This window comes from Arachis stenosperma, chromosome 10 (assembly GCF_014773155.1).
Source record: "Arachis stenosperma cultivar V10309 chromosome 10, arast.V10309.gnm1.PFL2, whole genome shotgun sequence".
Lineage (NCBI taxonomy): Eukaryota > Viridiplantae > Streptophyta > Magnoliopsida > Fabales > Fabaceae > Arachis > Arachis stenosperma.
The window spans coordinates 66,346,110-66,369,044 of NC_080386.1; the positions used below are offsets into that span (position 1 = coordinate 66,346,110).

General features: G+C 39.2%; 2 non-coding genes across 2 annotated transcripts; one reads left to right on the plus strand and one right to left on the minus strand.

The window, feature by feature from the left end:
• Positions 1 to 1,972: 1,972 nt before the first annotated feature.
• Positions 1,973 to 2,079, plus strand: LOC130959781 (small nucleolar RNA R71). Its single transcript, XR_009078847.1, has one exon. It is a non-coding gene; the product is annotated as a small nucleolar RNA R71 (small nucleolar RNA).
• An 18,284-nt stretch (positions 2,080 to 20,363) lies between these two features.
• Positions 20,364 to 20,467, minus strand: LOC130959197 (small nucleolar RNA R71). The gene has a single exon (XR_009078293.1). It is a non-coding gene; the product is annotated as a small nucleolar RNA R71 (small nucleolar RNA).
• Positions 20,468 to 22,935: the final 2,468 nt, after the last annotated feature.

Here is a 22,935-nt window from a genome sequence, read left to right on the forward strand (position 1 = left end):
ATTTGCTAGTAATTCCAGGATTGAAATAGGCTAGGCATGGATCAAAGGGAGCAAGGAAGGAAGCATACAAGTAGAGAGAAGCATAAAAAGTCAAAGAAATGAAATCAGCCAAGCACGCGCACGCGCACAAGGCGCTCGCGCGCACATTGCAGAATCGGCCAGGGACGCGCACGCGTACCGTGCGCGCACGCGTCGAAGTCCGCACATGACTTCATTAAAGCAGCACGTGCCTGGCGATCTTGGGGAGTTTCTGAACCAACTTTGGCGCCAAAATGCACTAAAAGGACCAAGGATAGAAGGGGAAGGCAATCAATCTTCATTTAGCATCATTAGGATTAGGATTAATTAGTTTTAGAGAGAGAAGCTCTCACTTCTCTCTAGAATTAGGCTTAGGTTTAGGTTAATCTCTCTTCTTAGATCTAGGTTTAATTCATGCTTTAATTCACATTTCTTTTATCAAGTCTTAATCTTCTCCTCTTCCTCTTTCTAGTTATGTACTTTAATTCTTGTAATTCTTCATTTTGTTTTGGATAGGTTGTTGTTCCTTTGTTTTCTTTCAATAATGCAATTTGAGGTAATTCATGATAATTGTGATTTCCTTGAATTGTTGTTGTTAATTCTTTTCAATAATTGTTATTAGATTCTATTCTTGTTGTCAATTTGCTTTGCTTTTCTTTTGTGCCTTCCAAGTGTTTGATGAAATGCTTGGTTGGATTTTAGTGTAGATTTTGTTCCTCTTGGCCTAGGTAGAGTGATTAGTGAGTCTTGAGTTATCTAATTCCTTTGTTGATTGATAATTGGAGATTACTAATTGATTTGACTGCCTCTAAAGCTAGTCATTCCTTTAGGAGTTGATTAGGACTTGAGGAATCAAATTGATTCATCCACTTGACTTTCCTCCATGATTAGAGGTTAACTAAGTGGGAGCAATGGACAATTTGTTATCACAATTGAGGAGGATAACTAGGATAGGACTTCTAGTTCTCATATCTTGCCAAGAGCTTTGTTAGTTGTTAGTTTATTTCCTTTGCCATTTATAATTCTTGTCTATAATCTCAAAAACCCCAAAATAACTCACAACCAATAACAAGACACTTCATTATAATTCCTAGGGAGAACAACCCGAGGTTTGAATACTTCGGTTTATAAAATTAGGGGTTTGTTACTTGTGACAAACAATCTTTTGTATGAAAGGATTATTGTTGGTTTAGAAACTATACTTGCAACGATAATTCATTTGTAAAATTCTATACCATCAAAAATCCAATCATCAAATGCCGCCATCAATTCTAGCTTATACCACGAAGATTCTGATTAAGGAATCCAAGAGATATCTACTCAATCTAAGGTAGAACAGAGGTGGTTGTCAGGCACACGTTCATAGTTGAGAATGATGATGAGTGTCACAGATCATCACATTCATCAGGTTTAGGAACAAGTGATATCTTAGAATGGAAGCAAGCATGATTGAATAAAAAACAGTAGTAATTGGCCTTGATAACCTCCATGTGGGTAGGGTCCTTGGGTGTAATTGGGTCTTTGTGGGTAGTGGTTAGCAACCGCCAATGTAGTGTCCTCTTGAATTCGAGGGCACTCATTGGTATAGTGAGTAGTACAAGAACAAACACCATATATCCTTGCTGGTCCTTTGGTCCTAGGAGGTTAAGGTGGGGCATTTATCAAAGCTTAAGGGATTTGTTGCCCTTGGGTGATTTACCTCATCAAAATTGTCATCTCACCAAGGGTCTTAGTCAAAATAGCATCTCCGGAGGGAGAAACCTCGCTCACAGCTTTTGGTTGTGGACTTCTAGCCCTAGAGTGTTGAGTAGAATCCACTAAGTCCGATATAACTTCCCATGCTTCTGTTGCGGTCTTGTTTTTGGTCAATGATCCCCCACTTGCGGCATCCAAGAGAAGCTTATCTTGGTGGTGCATTCCTTGACAGAAATAACTGATCAAAACCAACTCATCTATCCGGTGGTGAGGGAAAGCTTCCAACAACTTCTTAAATCTCTCCCAATATTCATACAAAGTTTCCCCATCTCGTTGCACAATGTAAGAGATCTCTCTTCTCAGCTTGTCTATTTTCTAGGGAGGGTAGAACTTCTCCAAAAATTCTTTTCGCAACAAATCCCAATTGGATCTAACTTCCCCCGGCTGAGTATAAAACCATTCCTTTGCTTTTCCTTCCAAGGAGAAAGGGAAAGTGAAGACCAACACTGCGGCTTCATCCGCCCCATGTCTCCTCGCAGTTGCATATGCAACTTGGAAATTGATGAGCGGATAATTTATACGCTTTTTGGCATTGTTTTTAGGTAGTTTTTAGTAAGTTCAAGCTACTTTTAGGGATGTTTTCATTAATTTTTATGTTAAATTCATATTTCTGGACTTTACTATGAGTTTGTGTGTTTTTCTGTGATTTTAGGTAATTTCTGGTTGAAATTGAGGGACTTGAGCAAAACTCTGAAAAAGGCTGACAAAAGGACTGCTGATGCTGTTGGAATCTGACCTCCCTGCACTCGAAATGAATTTTCTGGAGCTACAGAACTTCAAATGGTGCGCTCTCAACGGCGTTGGAAAGTAGACATCCAGAGCTTTCCAGAAATATATAATAGTCCATACTTTATTCGGGAATTGACAACGTAACGTGGCATTGAACGCCAAGTACATGCTGCTGTCTGGAGTTAAACGCCAGAAAAACGTCATGATCCGGAGTTGAACGCCCAAAACACGTCATAACTTGGAGTTCAACTCCAAGAAAAGCCTCAGCTCGTGGATTAATCAAGCTCAGCCCAATCATACACCAAGTGGGCCCCGGAAGTGGATTTATGCATCAATTACTTACTCATGTAAACCCTAGTAGCTAGTTTATTATAAATAGAACATTTAACTATTGTATTAGACGTCTTTTGACCACGTTTCATCTTTGGTCTCAGTTTTGTTTTATTCTTCATCTTAAGAGGCTATTGATCACGTTTTAGGGGGCTGGCCATTCGGCCATGCTTGAACCTTTCACTTATGTATTTTCAACGGTGGAGTTTCTGCACACCATAGATTAAGGGTGTGGAGCTCTGCTGTACCTCAAGTTTCAATACAATTACTATTACTTTCTATTCAAATTCTCTTTTATTCTTATTCCAAGATATACGTTGCACAACACTTTGATGAATATGATGATCCGTGACACCCATCATCATTCTCACTTATGAACGCGCGTGATTGACAACCACTTCCGGTCTACCTTAGGCCGGGCGCATATCTCTTAGATTCCCCAACAGAATCTTCATGGTATAAGTTAGATAGATGGCGGCATTCATGAGGATCCGGAAAGTCTAACCTTGTCTGTGGTATTCCGAGTAGGATCCTGGGAATCCGGAAAGTCTAACCTTGTCTGTTGTATTCCGAGTAGGATTCCGGTATTGAATGATTGTGACGAGCTTCAAACTCCTGAAGGATGGGCATTAGTGACAGACGCAAAAGAATCAATAGATTCTACTCCAACCTGATTGAGAACCGACAGATGATTAGCCGTGCTGTGACAGAGCATTTGGACCATTTTCACTGAGAGGATGGGATGTAGCTATCAACCAAGGGTGATGCCTCCAGACGATTAGCCGTGCAGTGACAGCGCATAGGACCATTTTCCCGAGAGGATTGAAAGTAGCCATTGATGATGGTGATGCCCTACATACAGCTTGCCATGGAAAGGAGTAAGAAGGATTGGATGAAAGCAATGAGAAAGTAGAGATTCAAGAGGAGCACAACATCTCCATGCACTTATCTGAAACTCCCACTATTAATTTACATGAGTAATTCTATCCCTTTTTATTTTCTATTTTATTATTAATTATTCGAAAATCCATAAATCAATTTAATCTGCCAAACTGAGATTTACAAGGTGACCATAGCTTGCTTCATACCAACAATCTCTGTGGGATCGACCCTTACTCGCGTAAGGTTTATTACTTGGATGACCCAGTACACTTGCTGGCTAGTTGAACGGAGTTGTGAATTCAAATAGAGCCAATTATTAAATTTTATACAAGTACAAAGAGCATGGATCACAATTTCGTCCACCAAGTTTTTGGCGCCGTTGCCGGGGATTGTTCGATTATGGACAACTGACGGTTCATCTTATTGCTCAGATTAGGTAATTTTCTTTTCAAAAATCTTTTTCAAAATTTTTCTTTTATTTTTTGTTTTTCTAAACTTTATTTTCGAAAAAATTAATAAAAAAAAATCCAAAAAAATTTTGAAAATAAAAAAAATCAAAAATATTTTGTGTTTCTTGTTTGAGTCTTGAGTCAATTTTTAAGTTTGGTATCAATTGCATGCTTTAAAAATTTTTCCTTGCATTTTTTCGAAAATTCCATGCATTCATAGTGTTCTTCATGATCTTCAAGTTGTTCTTGATAAGTCTTCTTGTTTGATCTTGATGTTTTCTTGTTTTGTGTCTTTTCTTGTTTTTCATGTGCATCTTTGCATTCATATTTTCCAAGCATTAAAAATTTCTAAGTTTGGTGTCTTGCATATTTTCTTTGCATAAAAATTTTTTCAAAAATATGTTCTTGATGTTCATCATGATCTTCAAAGTGTTCTTGGTGTTCATCTTGAAATTCATAGCATTCTTGCATGCATTCATTGTTTTGATTTAAAAATTTCATGCATTAAGTATTTTTGTTGTTTTTCTCTCTCATAATTAAAAATTCAAAAATAAAAAATATCTTTTCCTTATTTCCCTCCAAATTTTCGAAATTTTGGGTTGACTTGGTCAAAAATTTTTAAAATTAGTTGTTTCTAACAAGTCAAGTCAAAATTTCAATTTTAAAAATCTTATCTTTTCAAAATCTTTTTCAAAAATCATATCTTTTCCATTTTTTTCTATTTTTTGAAAAATTCAAAAATCTTTTTCAAAATATTTTCAAAATCTTTTTCTTATCTTTATATCATATTTTCGAAAATTAGCTAACAATTAATGTGATTGGTTCAAAAATTTGAAGTTTGTTACTTTCTTGTTAAGAAAGGTTCAATCTTTAAGTTCTAGAATCTTATCTTGTAGTTTCTTGTTAGTTAAGTCATTTTAAAAATTAGATCTTTTTATCTTTTATCTTATCTTTTTCAAAAATATTATCTTTTTCAAAATTTGATTTCAAAATATCTCATCTAACTTCTTATCTTCTTATCTTTTTCAAATTTGATTCCAAATCTTTTTCAATCAACTAACTAACTTTTTGTTTGTCTCTTATCTTTTTCAAAACCACCTAACTATTTTTCCCTCTTCAATTTTCGAAAATATCTCTCTCTTTTTCAAAAATTCTTTTTAATTAACTAAATGTTTCATATTTTAATTTTAATTACATTTTATCTCTAAATTTCGAAAATTACTAACCCCTTTTTCAAAATTATTTTCGAAATATCCCTTCTCTTTTCTTCTTCTATTTAATTATTTGATTACTAACACTTCTCTTCACCTCTCTTCGTCTAAATATCCGAACCCATTCTTCTTCACTCTTCTCCCCTTTCTTTTTCTACTAACATAAAGGAATCTCTATACTGTGACATAGAGGATTCCTCTTCTTTTCTTGTTTTCTCCTCTTTCATATGAGCAGGAACAAGGATAAAGGCACTCTTGTTGAAATTGATCCAGAACCTGAAAGGACTCTGAAGAGAAAATTAAGAGAAGCTAAGTTACAACAATCCAGAAACAACCTTTCAGAAATTTTCGAACAAGAGAAGGAGATGGCAGCCAAAAATAATAATAATGCAAGGAGAATGCTTGGTGACTTCACAAAGCCAACGTCCAAATTTGATGGAAGAAGCATCTCCATTCCTGCCATTGGAGCCAATAACTTTGAGCTTAAGCCTCAACTAGTTGCTTTAATGCAACAAAACTGCAAGTTTTATGGACTTCCATCTGAAGATCCTTATCAATTTTTAACTGAGTTCTTGCAGATCTGTGAGACTGTAAAGACGAATGGAGTTGATCCTGAAGTCTACAGACTCATGCTTTTCCCTTTTGCTGTAAGAGACAGAGCTAGAATATGGTTGGATTCACAACCTAAGGATAGCCTGGACTCCTGGGATAAGCTGGTCACTGCCTTCTTGGATAAATTCTTTCCTCCTCAAAAGCTGAGCAAGCTGAGAGTGGATGTTCAAACCTTCAAACAAAAGGATGGTGAATCCCTCTATGAAGCTTGGGAAAGATACAAGCAGCTGACCAAAAGATGTCCATCTGACATGTTTTCAGAATGGACCATATTAGATATATTCTATTATGGTCTCTCTGAATTTTCGAAAATGTCATTGGACCATTCTGCAGGTGGATCCATTCACCTAAAGAAAACACCTGAAGAGGCTCAAGAACTCATTGACATGGTTACAAATAACCAGTTCATGTACACTTCTGAGAGGAATTCCGTGAATAATGGGATACCTCAGAAGAAAGGAGTTCTTGAAATAGATGCTCTGAATGCCATATTGGCTCAGAACAAAGTGTTGACTCAACAGGTCAACATGATCTCTCAAAATCTGAATGGATGGCAACATGCATCCAACAGTACTAGAGAGGCAGTTTCTGAAGAAGCTTATGATCCTGAGAACCCTGCCATGGCAGAGGTTAATTACATGGGTGAACCTTATGGAAACACCTATAACTCATCATGGAGAAATCATCCAAATTTCTCATGAAAGGATCAACAAAAACCTCAACAAGGTTTTAACAATGGTGGACGCAATAGGCTGAGCAATAGCAAGCCATATCCATCATCTTCTCAGCAACAGACAGAGAATTCTGAACAAAACACTTCTAATTTAGCCAATATAGTCTCCGATCTGTCAAAGGCCACTTTCAGTTTCATGAATGAAACAAGATCCTCCATTAGAAATTTGGAGGCACAAGTGGGCCAGCTGAGTAAAAAGTCATTGAAACTCCTCCCAGTATTCTCCCAAGTAATACAGAAGAGAATCCAAAAGGAGAGTGCAAGGCCATTGATGTGATCAATGTGGCCGAATGCACAAGGGAGGAAGAGGACGAAAATCCTAGTGAGGAAGACCTCCTGGGACGTCCCTCAAGCAAGAAGAAGTTTCCTATTAAGGATCCAAAGGAATCTGAGGCTCATATAGAGACCATAGAGATTCCATTAAATCTCCTTCTGCCATTCATGAGCTCTGAAGACTATTCTTCCTCTAAAAAGGATGAAGATGTGACTGGAGAGCAAATTGCTCAATACTTAGGAGCTATCATGAAGCTGAATGCTAAGTTGTTTGGTAATGAGACTTGGGAAAGTGAACCTCCCTTGCTCATTAGTGAACTAGATACTTGGATTCAGAAAACTCTACCTCAAAAGAAACAAGATCCTGGCAAGTTCCTAATACCTTGTACCATAGGCACCATGACCTTTGAAAAGGCTCTATGTGATCTGGGGTCAGGGATAAATCTTATGCCACTCTCTGTAATGGAGAAGCTGGGGATCATTGAGGTACAACCTGCCTTGTTCTCATTACAATTGGCAGACAAGTCATTGAGACAAGCTTATGGAATAGTAGAGGACGTGTTAGTAAAGGTTGAAGGCCTTTACATCCCTGCTGATTTCATAATCTTAGACACTAGGAAGGAAGAGGATGATTGCATCATCCTTGGAAGACCTTTCCTAGCCACAGCAGGATCTGTGATAGATGTCAACAGAGGTGAATTAGTCCTTCAATTGAATGGGGACTACCTTGTGTTTAAGGCACATGGCCATCCCTCTGTGACAAAAGAGAGTAAGCATGAAGAGCTTCTCTCAATTCAGAGTCAAGAAGAGCCCCCACAGTCAAACTCTAAGTTTGGTGTTGGGAGGCCACAACCAAACTCTAAGTTTGGTGTTAAGACCCCATATCCAAACTCTAAGTTTGGTGTTGGGACTATACAACATTGACCTGATCACCTTGTGGCTCCATGAGAGCCACTGTCAAGCTATTGACATTAAAGAAGCGCTTGTTGGGAGGCAACCCAATTTTATTTATCTAATTTTTATTTTATTCTATATTATTGTTATTTTGTGTTTTACTAGGTACATGATCATGAGAAGTCACGAGAAAATCATAAAAATTAAAAACAGAGTTAAAAACAGCAGAAAAAAATTCGCACCTTGGAGGAAGCACAGGCTGGCGTTCAACGCTAGTGAGATGCATCTGGCTGGCGTTCAACGCCAGAACAGAGCATCATTCTGGCACTGAACGCCAGAAACAAGCAATATTCTGGCGCTGAACGCCAGGAATGTGCCCAGAGAAGAAAAGCTGGCGCTGAACGCCAGTAACAAGCATGAAACTGGCGTTCAACGCCAGAAACATGCTTTACATGGGCGTTGAACGCCCAGAATGTGCACCACACGGCGTTTAAGCGCCAGAATGGTGTGCAAAGGCAATTTACATGCCTATTTGGTGCAGGGATGGAATTCCTTGACACCTCAGGATCTGTGGACCCCACAGGATCACCTCAGGATCTGTGGACCCCACAGGATCCCCACCTACCATATTCCCACCTTACCTCCTAATACTAGTTTTTGTGATTACTCTTCCCCATGTCACACTTCCCAAAACCCTTCACCAATCACCTCAATTTCTCTTCCCAATTACCCCCTTCACCACTCACATCCATCCACTCTTCCCCATAAACCCCACCTACCTTCAAAAATTCAAAAACATTTTCCCACCCATTCCCACCCTACATGGCCGAATACACACTACCCCCTCTCCCTATAAATACCCTTCCATTCTACTTCATTTTCACACAACACAAACCCCTCTTCTCCTACTTGGCCGAACCTACATCTCTCCCTCTCTACCAAATTTTCTTCTTCTTCTTCTCTTCTTTCTTCTCTTGCTCGAGGGCGAGCAATATTTTAAGTTTGGTGTGGTAAAAGCATAAGCTTTTTGTTTTTCCATTACCATCAATGGCACCTAAGGCCGGAGTATCCTCTAGAAAAGGAAAAGGGAAGACAAAAGCTTCCACCTCCGAGTCATGGGAGATGGAAAGATTCATCTCCAAGAGCCATCAAGACCACTTCTATGATGTTGTGGCAAAGAAGAAGGTGATCCCTGAGGTCCCTTTCAAGCTCAAGAAAAATGAGTATCCGGAAATCTGACATGAAATCCGAAGAAGAGGTTGGGAAGTCCTAACCAACCCCATGCAACAAGTCGGAATCTTAATGGTTCAAGAGTTCTATGCCAATGCATGGATCACTAGGAACCATGATCAAAGTATGAACCCAAGTCCAAAGAATTATCTCACAATGGTTCGGGGGAAATACTTAGATTTTAGTCCGGAAAATGTGAGGTTGGCGTTTCACTTGCCCATGATGCAAGGAGATGAACGCCCTTACACTAGAAGGGTCAACTTTAATCAAAGGTTGGACCAAGTCCTTACGGACATATGTGTGGAAGGAGCTCAATGGAAGAGAGACTCCAAAGGCAAGCCAGTCCAACTAAGAAGACTGGACCTCAAGCCTGTGGCTAGAGGATGGTTGGAGTTCATTCAACGCTCCATCATTCCCACTAGCAACCGATCTGAAGTTACTGTGGATCGGGCCATCATGATTCATGGCATCATGATTGGAGAGGAAGTAGAAGTTCATGAGGTCATCTCCAATAAAATCTACAAAATAGCCGACAAGCCCTCCAATATGGCACGGCTAGCTTTTCCTCACCTTATTTGCCATCTATGTTACTCAGCTGGAGTTATCATAGAAGGAGACATCCTCATTGAAGAGGATAAGCCCATCACCAAGAAGAGGATGGAGCAAGCAAGAGAGACCCCTCACGGTTCTCAAGAAATGCATGAGGAAGCTCAACATCAAGAAATCCCTGAGATGCCTCAAGGGATGCACTTTCCTCCCAACAACTATTGGGAACAACTCAACACTTCCTTAGAAGATTTGAGCCACAATGTTGAACAATTAAGGGTGGAACATCATGAGCACTCCATCATTCTCCATGAAATAAGAGAAGATCAAAGAGCAATGAGGGAGGAGCAACAAAGGCAAGGAAGGGACATAGAAGAGCTTAAGAACATCATTGGTCCTTCAAGAAGAAGACGCCACTAAAGGTGGATTCATTCCTTGTTCTTTATTTCTTTCTGTTTTCGGTTTTTAATGTTGTGTTTATCTATGTTTTGTGTCTTTACTTCATGATCATTAGTATGTAGTAACTATGTCTTAAAGCTATGAATAAATTCCATTAATCCTTCACCTCTCTTAAAAGAAAAATGTTTTAATTCAAAAGAACAAGAAGTACATGAATTTCGAATTTATCCTTGAATTTAGTTTAATTATATTGATGTGGTGACAATACTTTTGTTTCCTGAATGAATGCTTGAACAGTGCATATGTCTTTTGATCTTGTTGTTTATGAATGTTAAAATTGTTGGCTCTTGAAAGAATGATGAACAAAGAGAAATGTTATTGACAATCTGAAAAATCATGAAATTGATTCTTGAAGCAAGAACAAGCGGTGAAAAAGAAGGCTTGCGAAAAAAAAAATATAGAAAAAAAAAGAGAAAGCAAGCAGAAAAAGCCAATAGCCCTTAAAACCAAAAGGCAAGGGTAAAAAGGATCCAAGGCTTTGAGCATCAATGGATAGGAGGGCCCAAGCAAATAAAATCCAGGCCTAAGCGGCTAAATCAAGCTGTCCCTAACCATGTGCTTGTGTCATGAAGGTCCAAGTGAAAAAGCTTGAGACTGAGTGGTTAAAGTCATGATCCAAAGCAAAAAGAGTGTGCTTAAGAGCTCTGGACACCTCTAACTGGGGACTTTAGCAAAGCTGAGTCACAATCTGAAAAGGTTCACCCAGTTATGTGTCTGTGGCATTTATGTATCCGGTGGTAATACTGGAAAACAAAGTGCTTAGGGCCACGGCCAAGACTCATAAGTAGCTGTGTTCAAGAATCAACATGCTTAACTAGGAAAGTCAATAACACTGTCCAAAATTCTAAGTTCCTAAGAGACGCCAATCACTCTAAACTACAAAGGAAAAAGTGAGATGCCAAAACTGTTCAGAAGCAAAAAGCTACAAGTCCCGCTCATCTAATTATAATTAATATTCATTGATATTCTGGAATTTATAGTATATTCTCTTCTTTTTATCCTAATTGATTTTTAGTTGCTTGGGGACAAGCAACAATTTAAGTTTGGTGTTGTGATGAGCGGATAATTTATACGCTTTTTGGCATTGTTTTTAGGTAGTTTTTAGTAAGTTCAAGCTACTTTTAGGGATGTTTTCATTAATTTTTATGTTAAATTCACATTTCTGGACTTTACTATGATTTTGTGTGTTTTTCTGTGATTTCAGGTAATTTCTGGCTGAAATTGAGGGACTTGAGCAAAACTCTGAAAAAGGCTGACAAAAGGACTGCTGATGCTGTTGGAATCTGACCTCCCTGCACTCGAAATGGATTTTTTGGAGCTACAGAACTCCAAATGACGCGTTCTCAACGGCGTTGGAAAGCAGACATCCAGAGCTTTCCAGCAATATATAATAGTCCATACTTTATTCGAGAATTGACGACGTAACGTGGCGTTGAACGCCAAGTACATGCTGCTGTCTGGAGTTAAACGCTAGAAAAACGTCATGATCCGGAGTTGAACGCCCAAAACACGTCATAACTTGGAGTTCAACTCCAAGAAAAGCCTCAGCTCGTAGATTGATCAAGCTCAGCCCAAGCATACACCAAGTGGGCCCCGGAAGTGGATTTATGCATCAATTACTTACTCATGTAAACCCTAGTAGCTAGTTTATTATAAATAGAACATTTAACTATTGTATTAGACGTCTTTTGACCACGTTTCATCTTTGGTCTCAGTTTTGTTTTATTCTTCATCTTAAGAGGCTATTGATCACGTTTTAGGGGGCTGGCCATTCGGCCATGCCTGAACCTTTCACTTATGTATTTTCAACGGTGGAGTTTCTGCACACCATAGATTAAGCGTGTGGAGCTCTGCTGTACCTCAAGTTTCAATACAATTACTATTACTTTCTATTCAAATTCTCTTTTATTCTTATTCCAAGATATACGTTGCACAACACTTTGATGAATATGATGATCCGTGGCACCCATCATCATTCTCACTTATGAACGCGCGTAACCACTTCCGTTCTACCTTAGGCCGGGCGCATATCTCTTAGATTCCCCAACAGAATCTTCGTGGTATAAGTTAGATAGATGGCGGCATTCATGAGGATCCGAAAAGTCTAACCTTGTCTGTGGTATTCCGAGTAGGATCCTGGGAATCCGGAAAGTCTAACCTTGTTTGTTGTATTCCGAGTAGGATTCCGGTATTGAATGACTGTGACGAGCTTCAAACTCCTGAAGGCTGGGCGTTAGTGACAGACGCAAAAGAATCAATAGATTCTACTCCAACCTGATTGAGAACCGACAGATGATTAGCTGTGCTGTGACAGAGCATTTGGACCATTTTCACTGAGAGGATGGGATGTAGCTATCAACCAAGGGTGATGCCTCCAGACGATTAGCCGTGCAGTGACAGCGCATAGGACCATTTTCCCGAGAGGATTGAAAGTAGCCATTGATGATGGTGATGCCCTACATACAGCTTGCCATGGAAAGAAGTAAGAAGGATTGGATGAAAGCAATGAGAAAGTAGAGATTCAAGAGGAGCACATCATCTCCATGCACTTATCTGAAACTCCCACTATTAATTTACATGAGTAATTCTATCCCTTTTTATTTTCTATTTTATTATTAATTATTTGAAAATCCATAAATCAATTTAATCTGCCTAACTGAGATTTACAAGGTGACCATAGCTTGCTTCATACCAACAATCTCTGTGGGATCGACCCTTACTCGCGTAAGGTTTATTACTTGGACGACCCAGTACACTTGCTGGCTAGTTGAACGGAGTTGTGAATTCAAATAGAACCAATTATTAAATTTTATACAAGTACAAAGAGCATGGATCACAATTTCGTCCACCAAAAATCCTTAAGGTGCTTCTGAGGATCTTCCCCAGGCAATCCATTGTACTTGGGGAGCAACTTGATTGTGCCAGACTTAAGCTCAAAATTCGGATCCAAGGCTGGATATAGAATCTGAAGTGGTTGCAAGGCAAGATCAGGAGCTCTGGCCTCCTTCAAGGTAATCCTTCAAGGTGGGTCCGCCATGACGGTGTCACCTGAGTCACTCAAAGACAGTTCAGTACTCCCCACAGATGAATATAGAGTCTCCTCGTTGATTGGAGAATGATAGTCACGGATAGGTGGTGATAGTGAATGGGAATGGTCCTCAAGGGAGCCCGCTTCACTATTCATGAAAGCTAGCTGGCGTTGAGCTTCCCTTATACGAGTTAAAGTTCTTTCAATTTTCATGTCAAAAGTGGCAAAGCTCGGGTCTGGAAGCGACCGTGTTATTCAAATGAGGAGACAATGAAAGCATGCAATTATAAAAGGCAAAACAAAAGTAGGCAAGTAAGCAAGAACTAACTTAACACTCTATAACTACCAAAACTAACTAAAGAGGGAAAGTAGTATCTACAATTAATGCCAAGTAGTAAACCAAAAATCAACTATTCATACTATTCGCATATTTATACAACCAAAATCATGGCACTCATTGCACTAAAAGTGAAATTCCCCAGCAACAACGTAAAAAATTTGACCGCACCTAATCGTACGAGTTGGGATTTCTCAAAAATAGGACTAACATTGCAAGTATAGACCCAAACCCAACAATTGGTCGCCGATCAATTTGAAAATTTACAAGATGTGTCACAACTCAAAACCAATTTAAAAACCGAGAGTATTTAACTCCCAGGTTGTCTCCCAAGGAATCACTTAAGAGGCAATGAGTGTGCAAATTCCGGTTGTAGAGATCAAGGGGTCGTCAATGAAGAAATGAACATATAAAGCAATAAAAGAATATGCAAAATTGTATTAATTGAACTAATGAAAAAATTAAAGAACCGACTATATAATATAAACAAGTAAAGTATAAAAGAGATTAATATAGCAATGTATGGAAAATTGAAAGCATAGAAAGGGGTCTTGGCTTGGAGTGAGCTGATGGGTGAAAAATTAGAATCCCACACAAAACTCACCGGCAAGTATACCGGGTCGCATCAAGTAGTACTAACTCACAAGAGTGCGGTCGATCCCACAGGGATTGATGGATCAAGCAACTTTAGTGGGTGATTAGTTTAGTCAAGCTAACAATATTGAGTGATAATTGATGCAGCAGAAAGTAAATGACAGTGAATTAAAAGTTCAGAAGAAGTAAATGAGCAGAAACTTAAAGAGCAAGGAATGTAAATTGACAAATTCTTAAATAACCAGAAAGGTAGATTGCAGCAAATGTAAAGGAGATTGGGTGCAGAGAATTTAAAGAAAGCAGTAAAGCAAGCAATTGAATAGATCTTGAGAACAAGTGACAAGAAATTTAAAGTGCAGGAAAATCAAATTCAGATCACAGTAGCTTCAAATGAAAAATGGCAGAAAGTAAAATTGCAGAAGAGAAGATTCAAAAACTGAAATTTCATAAGCCAAATTGAATTCAATACTTGAAATATAAAGTGCAAAAAAATAAAAGTGTATCAAAGAGAGCTTTCTATTATATCCTACTCCTACTCCTATTGCTCTTTAGCAGAGCCAACCTCCTTTTTAAAATGGAACAGATGCCTTTTTTATAGGCTTTTACAAAATTAAAATGAAATTAAAATTAAAAACAAATTACAATTAAATAAAATTCCTATTCTATCTATCTCTTATGCCTTTGAGTGATGATAATGGGCTTTGCTTGCTTTGGATTTGAAGAAGAGTGGATCCGGATGGCTTGGTTTAAGTGGCATGGGTCAAGGTGCATTTGGTTGAATTTTGGTTGGAGGCATGCTCTAGTGGTGTCTTGTTGCTCACTAGCGCTCACTAAGTGAGCACTGTGCTCACTATTTGAGCGCTACTCCTTGGTTCAATGTGTCCCCCTCTTTGAACCTTGGCCAGCGCATGTTTGGTGCCTTGGTGAGTGCTTTTGGTGCTTTAAAGATGCCTATCACCTGTGCTTTAATTTTGTGGCAAATATAGATTATTATATATCGTTGGAAAGCTCTGAATGTTAGCTTTCCAACGCAACTGAAAGTGCATCAATTGGACATTAGTAGCTCAAGTTATGGCCTTTTGAAGAAGGCATGGTCATGCCGTCATAAGGCTTAAAGAAAAGCCCGAAAATGCTCACTAAGTGAGCACAGTGCTCACTTATTTGAGCGCTATTAGAGCGCTCCATTGCTGCCCCTTGGTTCCTTGGTTGAGTGGCACACAAATGCTCACTAGAGTGAGCATAGTGCTCACTAAGTGAGCGCTAGCCTTGTCTTGGCCTTGTTTCCAAGCTTAAGAGCGCCATACTTTATTTTCATGGGCCACACTTTTTAAAGCGTGGCCTAATGTCCAAAGCGTGCTCAATCTTCAAAGCATGCCCAAAATTCCTCTTTTCTTCTTTTTAGCTTATTTTGTGCTTTTTTGCTTCTTTTTTCACTTATTTCCTACAAGATTTATAAAATCAAAAGATCAAAGAAATATACCATTTAAGCACAAAAGCAAGCAATATTAGACATTATTCATCAATTTCTTATTTGAAAAAGCATAGAAAAACATGACATGATGACATGTCATCACAACACCAAACTTAAACCTTGCTTGTCCCCAAGCAAGAAAAGAATCATGCAATAGAGATTGACAATCCAAGGTAAGAAGAATATCAAGTCAATATTCATGGTAGGCTAGTTTTCTATGCATGCTACAATCACAAAAGAAATAAAAATGATTGATGCTTCTATCTAGGTTTATTTATGAAATCTTTTCCTTATATTCATCCTTGAATCAAGCTTTTGATTTTCTTATTAGCTTCTCCTTTTGGGTGCTTTGCCCCATGAGTTGATATCAAAGCTACGACTCTAAATGCTTTGTTTTCAAATATTACCACTTGATACGTAAGCATCACAAGCATTTAATTAGAGGATTTCATTAAGCTCATTTGTTTCTTTTCTTGACTCTCTAATCATTGATGCTCAGAACCTTGAGCTTTGAGGGAGTGCATTTGCACTTGAGCCTAACCTTGACTCTAAGTGTTTTGTTTTCAAGCTTTTTTCTTGATACATAAACACCACAAGTACTTAACAAATTAATTGTCATTGGTACTCAGAGCCTTCAGCTTTCCCATTCTTTCCCTTTTTCTTTTCTTGCCTTATTTGCATTTGCTTCTTTCAAGGTTTTCATGATTTCCAAAGATTTCACAAAATGTTCTAGATGAAAACTTCAATTAAATAAGATCTAATGCAGTTGAGCAACAATTAACAATACTAGCTTTTCAATATTTGTATGCACATGCTAAGTTCTTCTTTAATTCCTTGTTTGTTTATGATCATGATACTTTACTGCTTTGAACTTTACAAAACTCAAGTTGGTAGTTGATGAGCGGATAATTTGTACGCTCTTTGGCATTGTTTTTAGTATGTTTTTGGTAGTTTTAGTTGAGTTCTTAGTATATTTTTATTAGTTTTTAGTTAAAATTCACTTTTCTGGACTTTACTATGAGTTTGTGTGTTTTTCTGTGATTTCAGGTATTTTCTGGCTGAAATTGAGGGACCTGAGCAAAAATCTGATTCAGAGACTGAAAAGGACTGCAGATGCTGTTGGATTCTGACCTCTCTGCACTCGAAGTGGATTTTCTGGAGCTACAGAAGCCCAATTGGCGCGCTCTCAACGGCGTTGGAAAGTAGACTTCATGGGCTTTCCAGCAATATATGATAGTCCATACTTTGCCCAAGATTTGATGGCCCAAACCGGCGTTCAAAGTCACCTCAAGAAATTCCAGCGTTAAACGCCGGAACTGGCACCTAAATGGGAGTTAAACGCCCAAACTGGCACCAAAACTGGCGTTTGACTCCAAGACAAGTCTCTACACGAAAATGCTTCATTGCTCAGCCCAAGCACACACCAAGTGGGCCCGGAAGTGGATTTTTATGTCATTTACTCATCTTTGTACACCTTAGGCTACTAGTTTTCTATAAGTAGGACCTTTTACTATTGTATTAGAGAGCTTTTGATCATGTTTTGATGATTGAACCCACTTTGGGAGGCTGGCCATTCGGCCATGCCTAGACCTTGTTCTTATGTATTTTCAACGGTGGAGTTTCTACACACCATAGATTAAGGTGTGGAGCTCTGCTGTACCTCGAGTATTAATGCAATTACTATTGTTCTTCTATTCAATTCCGCTTGTTCTTGTTCCAAGATATCACCTGTTCTTCAACTTGATGAATGTGATGATCCGTGACACTCATCATCATTCTCACTCATGAACAAGGTGACTGACAACCACTCTTGTTCTACAAGCATATGAGGCTTAGTGAATATCTCTTGGATTTCTGATTGCACGATGCATGGTTGATCGCCTGACAACCGAGTGCTCGCCTGACAAACGAGCCAGCCATTTCGTGAGATCAGAGTCTTCGTGGTATAGGCGAGAACTGATGGCGGCATTCAAGAGAATCCGGAAGGTCTAACCTTGTCTGTGGTATTCTGAGTAGGATTCAATGATTGAATGACTGTGACGTGCTTCAAACTCCTAGCAGGCGGGGCGTTAGTGACAGACGCAAAAGAATCAATGGATTTTATTCCGGCCTGACCGAGAACCGACAGCTGAATTCCGCGTGCTGTGACAGAGCATATGCAATCGTTTTCACTGAGAGGATGGGAGGTAGCCACTGACAACGGTGAAACCCTACACGAGCTTGCCATGGAAAGGAGTAAGAAGGATTGGATGAAGACAGTAGGAAAGCAGAGAGACGGAAGGGAAAGCATCTTCATACACTTATCTGAAGCTCTCACCAATGATATGCATAGGTATCTCTATCTTTATCTTTATGCTTTATTCGTTTATCACTATACCCATTTGAGTCTGCCTGACTGAGATTTACAAGGTGACCATAGCTTGCTTCATACCACCAATCTCCGTGGGATCGACCCTTACTCGCGTAAGGTTTATTACTTGGACGACCCAGTGCACTTGCTGGTTAGTTGTGCGAAGTTGTGTTTATGCCATGGTATTGAGCACCAAGTCTTTGGAGCCATTACTAGGGATTGTTTATGTTTTGAAAAGTATTGATCACAATTTCGTGCACCAAGTTTTTGGCGCCGTTGCCGGGGATTGTTCTTGTGTATGGACAACTGACGGTTCATCTTGTTGCTTAGATTAGGTATTTTTTTTTCGAAATTCTTGAAGATGAATTCTAGAGTTTCATGATGATTGGTTGAAATCTGGCTGGCTGAGAAGTCATGTCTATTCTTATTGGACCGAGGTTTCAACTGATCATCACAATAGCTTGGTGATCTCTATCAATCTTGCTATTGGAGCAATGATCTGCTGAGGTTTGGCTGGCCTTTGGCCATGTCTAGTGTTTTGGACCGAAGCTTTCTTTGAAAGCTTGGCTGGCTGTGAAGCCATGTCTAATTCCTGGACCGGAGTCTTAGACTAGCATTGCACTGATTCCTAGAATTCTCATTAAGAATTTTGATATTTCCACTTAATTTTCGAAAAACACAAAAAAAATTCACAAAATCATAAAAACCAAAAATATTTGAGGTTTCTTGCTTGAGTCTAGTGTCTCATCTTAAGTTTGGTGTCAATTGCATGCATTCATTCATGTGTCTTAAGGATCTTCAAGTAATTCTTGATGATTTCTTACTCTGATCTTTGAATTCTTTTGACTTGAGTGTTTATGTGTCTCATATAGTGTCAGTAGTATACAAACTGCTAAGTTTGGTGTCCTGCATGCATTGTTATTTGATTCTTGTTGCATTTTGATTATAAAAAAATCCAAAAATATTTTTAATTTGTGTCTTTTCAAGTCAATAATACAGAGAATTGAAGATTCAGAACATACTGCAGAGGAATTATACAGAAAAAGCTGGGCATTCAAAAATGCCCAGTGAAGAAGACAGACTGGCGTTTAAACGCCAGCCAGGGTACCTGGTTGGGCGTTTAACGCCCAAAAAGGTAGCATTTTGGGCGTTAAACGCCAGAATGGATACCATTCTGGGCGTTTAACGCCAGGATGGCAAGAGGGGGAAGATTTTGTTTTCAAAATCAATTTTTTTCAAATTTTCAAAGTTTTTTTTTAAAATCAAATCTTTTTCAAATCAAATCTTTTCAATCAAATGTTTTCAAAATCAATTTCTTTCCTTTTTCAAAGATACTTACTAACAATTAATGATTTGATTGAACATTTTAAGTATGTTGCCTTTTCTGTTGAGAGAGGTTTTAATGTTTGAATCATATCTTTTCTTGTTAGGCAAGTCATTAATCTCTAAAATCATATCTTTTAAAATTGTTTTCAAATCAAATCTTTTTTAAAATGTTTTTCAAATCATATCTTCTCAATCACATCTTTTTAAAAAAGCATAACTTTTCAATCATATCTTTTTAATCACATCTTTTTCAAAATAAGTTTTCAATCATATCTTTTTAACTTCTAATTTCAAAATCTTTTTCAAAAATCGCTTGATTTCTTTTCCACTCTTATTTTCGAAAATCAATTAAGTGTTTTTCAAAATGTTTTCAAAATCTTTTACTTAATTTTCGAAAATTACTTCCCTTCTTCTCACATCCTTCTATTTATGGACTAACACTATCCCTTAATGTAAAATTCGAACTCCATCCTCTTTGACAAGTTCGAATTTTCCACTTCTGTCTTCTACCTTTCTTTTTCTTCTGACACCTCAAGGAATCTCTATACTGTGACATAGAGGATTCCACATTGTCTTGTTCTCTTCTCTTTCATATGAGCAGGAGCAGAGACAAAGGCATTCTTGTTGAAGCTGACCCTGAACCTGAAAGGACCTTGAAGCGAAAGCTAAGAGAAGCTAAGGCACAACTCTCTGCAGAGGACCTGACCGAATTCTTCAAAGAAGAAGAAGACATGGCAGCCGAAAACAACAACAATGCCAACAATACAAGGAAGGTGCTGGGTGACTTTACTGCACCTACTCCCGACTTCTATGGGAGAAGCATCTCTATCCCTGCCATTGGAGCAAACAACTTTGAGCTTAAGCCTCAATTAGTTTCTCTAATGCAACAGAATTACAAGTTCCATGGACTTCCAATGGAAGATCCTCATCAGTTTTTAGCTGAATTCTTGCAAATCTGTGACACAGTCAAGACTAATGGGGTTGACCCTGAGGTCTATAGACTGATGCTATTCCCTTTTGCTGTAAGAGACAGAGCTAGAATATGGTTGGACTCACAACCTAAAGAAAGCCTGGACTCTTGGGAAAAGCTAGTCAATGCCTTCTTGGCAAAGTTCTTTCCACCACAAAGATGGAGTAAGCTTAGAGTGGAAGTCCAAACCTTCAGACAGAAGGATGGAGAATCCCTCTATGAAGCTTGGGAAAGATACAAACAATTGATCAGAAAGTGTCCATCTGACATGCTTTCTGAATGGAGCATCATAGGTATTTTCTATGATGGTCTCTCTGAACTGTCCAAGATGTCTTTGGATAGCTCTGCTGGAGGATCTCTTCATCTGAAGAAGACGCCTACAGAGGCTCAAGAGCTAATTGAAATGGTTGCAAATAACCAATTCATGTACACTTCTGAAAGGAATCCTGTGAACAATGGGACTAGTCAGAAGAAAGGAGTTCTTGAGATTGACACTCTGAACGCCATTTTGGCTCAGAATAAAATATTGACCCAACAAGTCAATTTGATTTCTCAAAGTCTGTCTGGAATGCAAAATGCACCAAGCAGTACTAAGGATGCTTCATCTGAGGAAGAAGCTTATGATCCTGAGAACCCTTCAATGGAAGAGGTGAATTACCTAGGAGAATCCTATGGTAACACCTATAATTCTTCATGGAGAAATCACCCAGTTTACCACACCCAAACCTCTCATGGAAGAATCAAGAGAGACCTCAACAAGGTTTCAATAATAATGGTGGAAGAAACAGGTTTAACAATGGCAAACCTTTTCCATCATCTTCTCAGCAACAGACAGAGAATCCTAAGCAGAACCCCTCTGACTTAGCAACCATGGTCCCTGATCTAATTAAAACCACTCAAAGTTTCATGAATGAAACAAGGTCCTCCATTAGAAATTTGGAGGCACAAGTGGGACAGCTGAGCAAGAAAGTTACTGAACTCCCTCCAAGTACTCTCCCAAGCAATACAGAAGAAAATCCAAAAGGAGAGTGCAAGGCCATCAATATGGCCGAATTTGGAGAGGAAGGAGAGGAAGTGGACGCCACTGAGGAAGGTCTCAATGGGCGTGCACTGACCTCCACTGAGTTCCCTAATGAGGAACCATGGGAATCTGAGGCTCAAAATGAGACCATAGAGATTCCATTGGACTTACTTCTGCCTTTCATGAGCTCTGATGAGTATTCTTCTTCTGAAGAGGATGAGTATGTCACTGAAGAGCAAGTTGCTAAATACCTTGGAGCAATCATGAAGCTAAATGACAAGTTATTTGGAAATGAGACTTGGGAGGATGAACCTCCTTTGCTCACCAAAGAATTGGATGACTTGTCTAGGCAGAAATTACCTCAAAAGAGACAAGATCCTGGGAAGTTTTCCATACCTTGTACCATAGGCACTATGACCTTCAAGAAGGCTCTGTGTGACTTAGGGTCAAGTGTAAACCTCATGCCTCTCTCAGTGATGGAGAAGCTAGGGATCTTTGAGGTACAAGCTGCAAGAATCTCACTAGAGATGGCAGACAATTCAAAGAAACAAGCTTATGGACTTGTAGAGAATGTTTTGGTGAAAATTGAAGACCATTACATCCCTACTGATTTCATAATCCTAGAGACTGGGAAATGCATGGATGAAACCATCATCCTTGGCAGACCTTTCCTAGCCACAGCAAAGGCTGTGATTGATGTTGATAGAGGTGAACTGATCATTCAAGTGAATGAAGAATCCTTTGTGTTTAAGGCTCAAGGGTATCCCTCTGTCACCATGGAGAGGAAGCATGAAGAGCTTCTCTCAATTCAGAGTCAAACAGAGCCCCCACAGTCAAACTCTAAGTTTGGTGTTGGGAGGCCACAACCAAACTCTAAGTTTGGTGTTGAACCCCCACATTCAAACTCTAAGTTTGGTGTTGGGAGGTTCCAACATTGCTCTGAGTATCTGTGAGGCTCCATGAGAGCCCTCTGTCAAGCTACTGACATTAAAGAAGCGCTTGTTGGGAGGCAACCCAATGTTATATTTTATCTATTTTCTTTTGTTATTTTACTTTATTTTGTAGGTTGATGATCATGAGAAGTCACAAAATTAATTGAGAAAGCAAAAACAGAATGAAAAACAGGAAGAAAAACAGCACACCCTGGAGGAAGATGCTGCTGGCGTTCAAACGCCAGTAAGCCTAGCAGTTGGGCATTTAACGCCCAGTCTGGCACCATTCTGGGCGTTTAACGCCAGAAAGGGGCACCAGACTGGCGTTAAACGCCAGAAAAGGGCAAGAACCTGGCGTTAAACGCCAGGAATGGGCACCAGCCCGGCGTTTAACGCCAGAAATGGCTCAAAACGTGAATTTTGATGCCATTTCGTGCAGGGATGACTTTTCCTTGACACCACAGGATCTGTGGACCCCACAGGATCCCCACCTACCCCACCACCACTCTCTCTCTTCTTCCCCCATTCACCAATCACCTCAACACCTCTTCCCCAAAAACCCTTCACCTATCAAATCCCATCTTTCTCTTCACCACTCACATCCATCCTTCATAAAACCCCACCAACCTCACCCTTCAAATTCAAACCACTTTCCCTCCCAAACCCACCCATAATGGCCGAACCCCATCTCCCCTCTCTCCTGTATAAACCCTTCTTCAACCCTTCATTTTCACACAACCTAAACACCACTTCTCCCCCTCTTTGGCCGAACACACCACCATCTC